A 7,900-nucleotide genomic window follows, 5' to 3' on the forward strand; every position below is an offset into this window, starting at 1 on the left:
AGTAAAGGCCACTCTTTACCACTCTTGGGTAGCGGAATGACTTTGGCTCCAGGCCTGAGGACAAAGACTTTCCTCTAGGCTCAGATTAAATATATGACAGATAGGAGTGGCTATAATGTCAGCTACCATCCAAAGTAGCTTTCCATCTAAGTTGTCAATGCCAGGAGGTTTGTCATTATTGCTCAATAACAATAATTGTTCCACCTCTCCCACATGAACTTGAATATGATGGCTCACTGTTCGTTGTTGGCATTTCCTGCCTAAGTTTGCCCACTTTGCCAAGGAAGTAATCATTACAATAATTGGCAACAACAAATGGTTTTGTGATGAATAAACCATCTGATTCAATGAAAGACGGAGTTGAATTTGTCTTTCTGCCCATAATTTAATTTAAAGTACTCCAAAGTTTTTTTTCCACCATTCTTTATATCATTGATCTTCAAATCAAATTGTATTTGTCACATGCGCCGAATAAAACAGGTGTAGACCATACAGTGAAATGCTTACTTACAAGCCCTTAACCAATAATGCAGTTAAAGAAATAGTTAAGAAAATATTTACTAAATAAACTAAAGTAAAAAATTAATTAGCAACAATAAAATAACAATACCGAGGCTATATACAGGTGGTACCGGTACCGAGTCAGTATGCGGGGGTAATGGTTGGTTGAGGTAATTTGTACGTGTAGGTAGGGGTAAAGTGACTATGCACAGATAATAAACAGCGATGTCGTGACGTGACTTTAACATTAATCTGAAGACTGTTATTTATCTAATTAACTAACTTTGTTTAATTGTTACCCGACTAAATTAATAATGTAACAATTAACTCATTAGTATCTGGGGCACCAACGAGAGCAGTTCTTTAAAGAGTCACCATCTCCTGAATTAAACTCTGAAAGGTATTTACCTATCATATCTATAAACAGTCAACTTATTAATCATAACCTCGTATCATATCATCATTCTGAACAGTCGTAACCTCCTTGCATCTGCAAAAACCCAAGCCTTACTGATGATTTAATACTACACAAATTGGTTTAATTATTTATTTACTAGCTAATTAAATGGGAACACAGAATAAACATACACACTCTGCACCGGTTATTGACTGGAGAAAACAGGTCCCTAGCGGAATGACAACAATATAGCTGCTTGTTAAAGAAGAGATGGAAGAGGGAGAGAGACACTTAACATTGCCACATTCAGAAACTACTCTCCTCTATAGTAACCATATACTTTGCACACGAACCGCCGCCCTCTTTGAGTAAGAAATCATGAATGTATTTTTGTGAAATGCATGGTTCGCCGTGTATCTCTCTCGGTGGACAGGACCACCCTGGAAAGGGAGTTGGGCCTTCTCGCGGCAAGCTTGTATGGCTCTGATTGTCCAAAAAGTTTCCAACAAGTCTTCTACTGTTGTTCTCTTCTTCGTAGTTGTCCGGTCTCCGATGACTGAACAGAACTACAGAGTTGATTTTCCTTCCATTTGCTTTTGAAAATGCTTCTTGGAAGATAGGCTAGCCAGCCGTATCGATGATTCCCAGTGGAGTGATGGGCGTAGTGTAACACGATGGTTTGAGAAGAGTAGCAGGATGATTCTACTTAAATTTGTTTTCAAAGATACTTTACTTAGGACAGCTAATCAGCCATTCCAGTGATTGTCCGGGAGGTGAGTTTTCCTTCTCCACCTCGTGTTGCAATTCAGAGTTCCAACCATTTTAAATGTGTAGCGACCGCTTAACGTCTTTGTGGTCTAATGTGTTGATTAGTAACCCATCATTTATACACTTTGGTCGAAAAGGGGCGGTTCCGTCAGGCTGACACGGTCTCTGACCTCACTTGGGGCGTGACTTGTCCCTGTGCAAAGCTTATGGAAAACAATTGTCTCTTATATCTTCTCAAATCACATCCCTCTCTTAACAAAAATACTTTCATCATTTGTCATATTACATGCACAACGTATAGGATGGAAAGTTCCTACATGTAGTGGGTATACTTTCCAAGTTACAGTATTTCCTTTATAACATTTTTTATGACAACAGAAAATATCAAACAAAATGACCTTAGTGTCCAACAGATCCTCTCTGACCATTCCCCACGTTCTACGTTAAGAATATTATTCCAGTATTCGCTTTTGAACGTGTTAAAGTTTCAGCTGGAAAAAGTCTGTTGAAACAAAGACATTCCTTGGGTGGATCTTGAGAGGGAGATCCTGGCCTTCTTTGTTGATTTACAACAGGGTGTGAGCTGTTAACCCCCCTCTACGGGTGAAAGGGTGTCTGATTGAAGTTATTCATTTCAAACCTGATCTGACCTATTTGGATTCTCGTGGACATTCATGACAGCGAATAGCAGCAGTGTAAAATCAAAGGGGGGTGAGGGGGGTGGTCAATGTAAATAGTCCGGGTGGCCATTTGAATAATTGTTCAGCAGTCTTATGTCTTGGGGGTAGAAGCTGTTAAGGAGCCTTTTGGTCCTTGACTTGGCGCTCCGGTACCGCTTGCCGTGCAGCAGCAAAGAGAAAGGACTTGGCTTCATAATACAGTTTCTTCTTTTTGTTGAGTTTAGTCACATAATTTCTCAATTTGCAATAAGTCAGCCAGTCAGATGCGCAGCTAGACTTATTAGCCACTCCTTTTGCCCCATCTATTTTATCCATACAGTTTTTCCATTCCTCATCAATTCATGTAGCCTTAACAGTTCTAACAGTCAGTTTCTTAAAAGGTGCAGGTTCATCAATAATTGGAAGAAGCAATTTCATAATTTCAGCGTCTGCATGCTCCTTATTAATCACATCAGACCAACATTTTTAACATCATCCACAGAAGAGTCACAGCAAAATCTTTTGTATGATCTCTTATACACTCTTTTAGGCCCAGCTTTTGGAACTTTGGCTTGGATCATCCAGCACAGGCAAGGGAGTGTGGCGTGGTGTGCAGCCAGGGAGATAGGCACACACACTGGGCAGCCATGCAGGCCCTGCTACAGTGGCCAGAGAGCAGAGCCATACAGAATGTGAGTCCCAAAATGGTACCCTATTCCCTATATAGTGCACTACTTCTGACCAGGGCTCATAGGGATCTGGTCAAAAGCAGTGCACTATATAGGGAATAGGGTGCCATTTGGGAAGCAAACCAGGGACTGCATCAAAGCCGGTACAGCTGTCCCTCTGTAAGCTGCGTGGCTGTCTTGCAAGGTTTTCATCTGCTTGGCTCTAGTGGTGCGGAGCCTGCCCATCCTCCTGCCTGACTGTGATTTTGTCTCTCATGGGAGGAACAACAAACAGCGAGGGACGGCCTTCGTTGGACCCTTTCCTCTCTCTCATCTCTCTCTCTGCAACCTCTCTCTATTTCTCTTCTCAATATCTCTCTCCCTTTCTCCTCTCCTTCTTTTAAGCTCTCTCTCTCTCTCTCTCTCTCTCTCTCTCTCTCTCTCTCTCTCTCTCTCTCTCTCTCTCTCTCTCTCTCTCTCTCTCTCTCTCTCTCTCTCTCTCTCTCACACACACACACAAACACATGCTGGCAGAGAGAGAGAGAGAGAGAGAGGAGAGAGAGAGACTGTACTGGCAGAGAGTGTGTGGTTCAATAGAGACAGTATCCCCCATAGAGTAGGACTAGATGTTTGTCTGGTGGCACCTTCACATGGGAATAATGGCTTCTGATCTGAAGCATCTGCTCTCACTGGTCCCATACATCTCTGTCCAGCACAACACAACACAACACAAAACAAGTCAGGATGAGCTCAAAACCCACAACACATCTCCATGGTTACAGTGTCCATTTTAGGACACCCTCAACCTAAAGACTCACAGCCTCACCTTGACACCATACAAGGGTTTATTTCCGGGAAGTCAAATCAAATCATAAAATCACATTTTATTTGTCACATGCTTCGTGAACAACAGGTGTAGACTAACAGGGAAATTCTTACCTACGGGTCCTTTTCCAACAATATAAATAGTAATAAATAAATAAAAACATAGATGGTGAACAGGCATGATCATGTTCATACTGTTCATGTTTTTCAATGAAAATACTTGTCTATGTAGAGGACCTTGAATCTACAGTATGCTAGCTACCAATCATACATCTACAGTATGCTAGCTATCAATCATAAATCTACAGTATGCTAGCTACCAATCAAAAATCTATGGTATGCTAGCTAACAATCATAATTAAGTGTACATATTGTGGAGAGACATATTGGAATGTGTTGCCGTATAAAGAAAATAACACCTTATTCAGGATCGCCCTATTTATGATTCATAGGCAGTTGAACATTCTCACTCTCCCTTTCCATGACACTGAAAAGATTAATGAATTTCAAATATTAGTTGGATGTGTAGGTATTTTGCACTGCATGTCAAGGAGAACATCCATTGATCAGTACATTATTAAGTGACCTTTCAGGTCAGAGGTACGGTTCAAGTTGAGAGGTATAGTTTAAGTTTAGTGGTATGGTTCAAGTTTAGAGGTATGGTTCAAGTTTAAAGGGATGGTTCAAGTCAGAGGTACGGTTCAAGTTTAGAGGTATGGTTCAAGTCAGAGGTATGGTTCAAGTCAGAGGTATGGTTCAAGTTTAGAGGTATGGTTCAAGTATAGAGTTATGGTTCAAGTTTAGAGTTATGGTTCAAGTTTAGAGTTATGGTTCAAGTCAGAGGTACAGTTCAAGTTTAGAGTTATGGTTCAAGTTTAGAGTTATGGTTCAAGTTTAGAGGTATGGTTCAAGTTTAGAGGTATGGTTCAAGTTTAGAGTTATGGTTCAAGTTTAGAGTTATGGTTCAAGTTTAGAGGTATGGTTCAAGTTTAGAGGTATGGTTCAAGTTTAGAGGTATGGTTCAAGTTGAGAGGTACAGTTCAAGTTTAGAATTATGGTTCAAGTTTAGAGGTATGGTTCAAGTCAGAGGTATGGTTCAAGTTTAGAATTATGGTTCAAGTTTAGAGGTATGGTTCAAGTCAGAGGTACAGTTCAAGTTTAGAGGAAAGGTTATCTGCTGTCTTTGTGATCTGGATTGAGCTGAGTCAGAGAGAGAGATAATAATGAAAGTTCTTATATTATTTGTCCTCAAGACCTTTAGATACAAAATGTCAAGGTCATGAATATTCACTGCAGAGGAAGGATATGAGCAACCAATCATGAAACAATGAATGCTACACAAAAACACAGACCAACAAACAAGGCAGAAGAACCCTAGGGGGAAATCTAGACAAATTAACATTTGACTTATATTACACCATGAGAAGATTAGTTTTCGTTCATGTTGTTTTCAGTGTTTTGGAGGTTTCAGTCATGTAAAGAACCCCACACTTCCAAAGCTGCTTCCTGGAGGGTGAGGGGTTATTGTGACAGAACAAAGAGGACTGTCTGAATTGACATCGACAAGGCTTGACAAGGGATAGGCTCATGCTATGCTATTGAATCTACGGTTACACTATGTACGTGCATGGTCACCGTAGCGCACAAGAACAACCAAACATGAGATCATTACTGTAGGTCCAAGACATCGTTGATGCCAGGAAGACTCCCATTCTCTCAACCCCACTATGGTTGCATCTGAAATGGCATCCTATTCCCTATATAGTGCACTACTTTTGGCCAGGGCACTCGTCAAAAGTAGTACACTATACAGGGAATAGGATGCTATGAATGACATCCTAAACATCCCTTCCTCAACAGCTAAGTGCAAGATCCCAGTCCCAGGGGTGTTCATTAAACAACATAGCACATATGAACTCGTCAGGGATGGGAATGTGCGTGTGTGTGTGTGGGCTCGTGCGTGTGCGTGTGTTGACATGCCGCATTTGTCCACAAAGGAACTCTTCAGGGAAGGTGAGACACTGAATGCCAAGAGGGGTTCTGGTTCCAGATCGTTTTGACCAGCATAATTTGCTTCTGCGTTCCGGAGCAAATATGCAGAGTAGAACAGAATAGCAGAGCACTGCCTGCTGCATGCAAACACACACACACATACACACACACACACACACACACACGGATGGTGCTTACAAGTGGCTCAGTGAGGCCAATGCCAGAGCTCACAGTGGGGAGCACATCTGTCCTGTGGCTGATAGCTCCATACAAACAAACACACTGCTGCCTGCTTGCCTGCCTGCCTGCCTGCCTGCCTGGGGCATTTGTTTCTGTAATCTGAAATGGAAGGAGCCACGAGCCGAGTGCCATCATGGTTGCACGTAATGGGAGTGAGTGGGTGTGTGTGTGTGTATGTCTGCCTGCCTGCCTGCCTGCCTGCCTGCCTGCCTGCCTGCCTGCCTGCCTGCCTGCCCGCCTGCCTCCCTGTGTGTCTCTACAGGGGAGTTGAGCACAGCTTTGTGTTTGAGGTTAGGCTGTATCCTCTATCTACTCATCTTGGTATAGCAGCGTTGCGTCACAGAGCACAGATAGAGGTGGACTGGGAACAACGTCCTCCCTGCAGTTTTATGTTTTAATCCACAGGGAAACCAATTAAGCCTGACAGATGTTGTATTAAGAGTTTGAGTCGAGTCGAGTCATTTAGGTGCTCCTGGTGCAATTTGACACAAGGCATTTGTCTTCACATCTAAACTCTTCCCTGCAAAATAGAAATAAAGATTTTAGAGATAGAAAGAGAGGTAGTTTTGTTTGCCAATAAAATGCTACAGATGTAGGATCTTTAATTTGATCACTCTTTTGTTGCTGAGAATTTTCCTTCACAGCAGGAAATGCAAACATGTAGTGTATTTGACGTTTAAAAAGGCTTCTAAAGTTTGTAATTTCCACTTTGAAATGTCAGACTTGATTTGCCCTAATGAAAAATGTATCAACTCCTACAAAAATGTCCATTAATTATAATCTACATAATAATTCACAGTTCCTGTTGCTGCAGGATAATTTTCTAAAATTAAGATCCTACATCTGTACTGGTATGACAGTAAAGAGAGCAGGAGAAAATCATGAAAGGTGTTAAAAAGCTAGGTTTAATGTTGTTCTCTAGCAGAACAGGGTTAGTCTAAATCCAACTGATATAAAGACGTTGTCAAACCATTAAAATTATGAATAACAAAACGTTTCTTTGATCTACAGCCTCCTGTAGCTCGGTTGGTAGAGCGTGGCGCTCGCAACGCCAGGGTTGTGGGTTCAATTCCCATGGGGGGGGGGGGCCAGTATGAAAAGTGTATGCGCTCACTAACTGTAAGTCGCTCTGGATAAGAGCGTCTGCTAGATGACTGACATGTACAGTGGAACAAAAAGGTAAATGTCATAGTTTCTTCAGTTTTTAACCAAACTTGTTTAAAACTTCTGAAATGAAACATACAGTATATGGAGTTCAAAAACTATGCCAGACATGTAAGATGTTGGATGTGGCAGTCAAACAGTACAAAGTACCTGCACACGCTCAGACACACACACACATATTCACACTATTCACACCGTTGAAATACATGAATTTTACAGCATGGCATCTCCAAAGCCTTCATTGTTGGCTAATATTCTTCCTAACAACAAGAGGAACATGATATGGAAAACATGGGGGGTACTGATTATTGCAGAAATGCTAAGATTATTGCAGAAACATGTCAGACTTCAAAAGTCTAAGACACACACATGCACTCAAACACACATGCACTCACACACACGTGCACTCACACACACATGCACTCACACACACATGCACTCACACACACATGCACTCAAACACACATGCACTCACACACATATGCACTCACTCACACACACACATCCACAGTCTAACATACACTCACAGTCAAGAAAGTGGAATTTGTCGGTCTGCTTTTGCTTGGAACCATTATGATGTTAAATGATAGCAGCACAGATGCAGTAGTATGTGTTAGTATATACTGAGCATGTAGTAAAGTGTAGTACAATACAGTACAGTACAGTACAATAAAGTGATGTACAGT

General features: G+C 41.5%; 1 non-coding gene across 1 annotated transcript; it reads left to right on the top strand.

Annotated features, from left to right (window-relative positions):
• Positions 1 to 7,061: 7,061 nt before the first annotated feature.
• On the top strand, positions 7,062 to 7,134 carry trnaa-cgc. The gene has a single exon. It is a non-coding gene; the product is annotated as a tRNA-Ala (tRNA).
• Positions 7,135 to 7,900: the final 766 nt, after the last annotated feature.

This window comes from Coregonus clupeaformis, chromosome 18, assembly GCF_020615455.1.
Source record: "Coregonus clupeaformis isolate EN_2021a chromosome 18, ASM2061545v1, whole genome shotgun sequence".
NCBI classification, from domain to species: domain Eukaryota; kingdom Metazoa; phylum Chordata; class Actinopteri; order Salmoniformes; family Salmonidae; genus Coregonus; species Coregonus clupeaformis.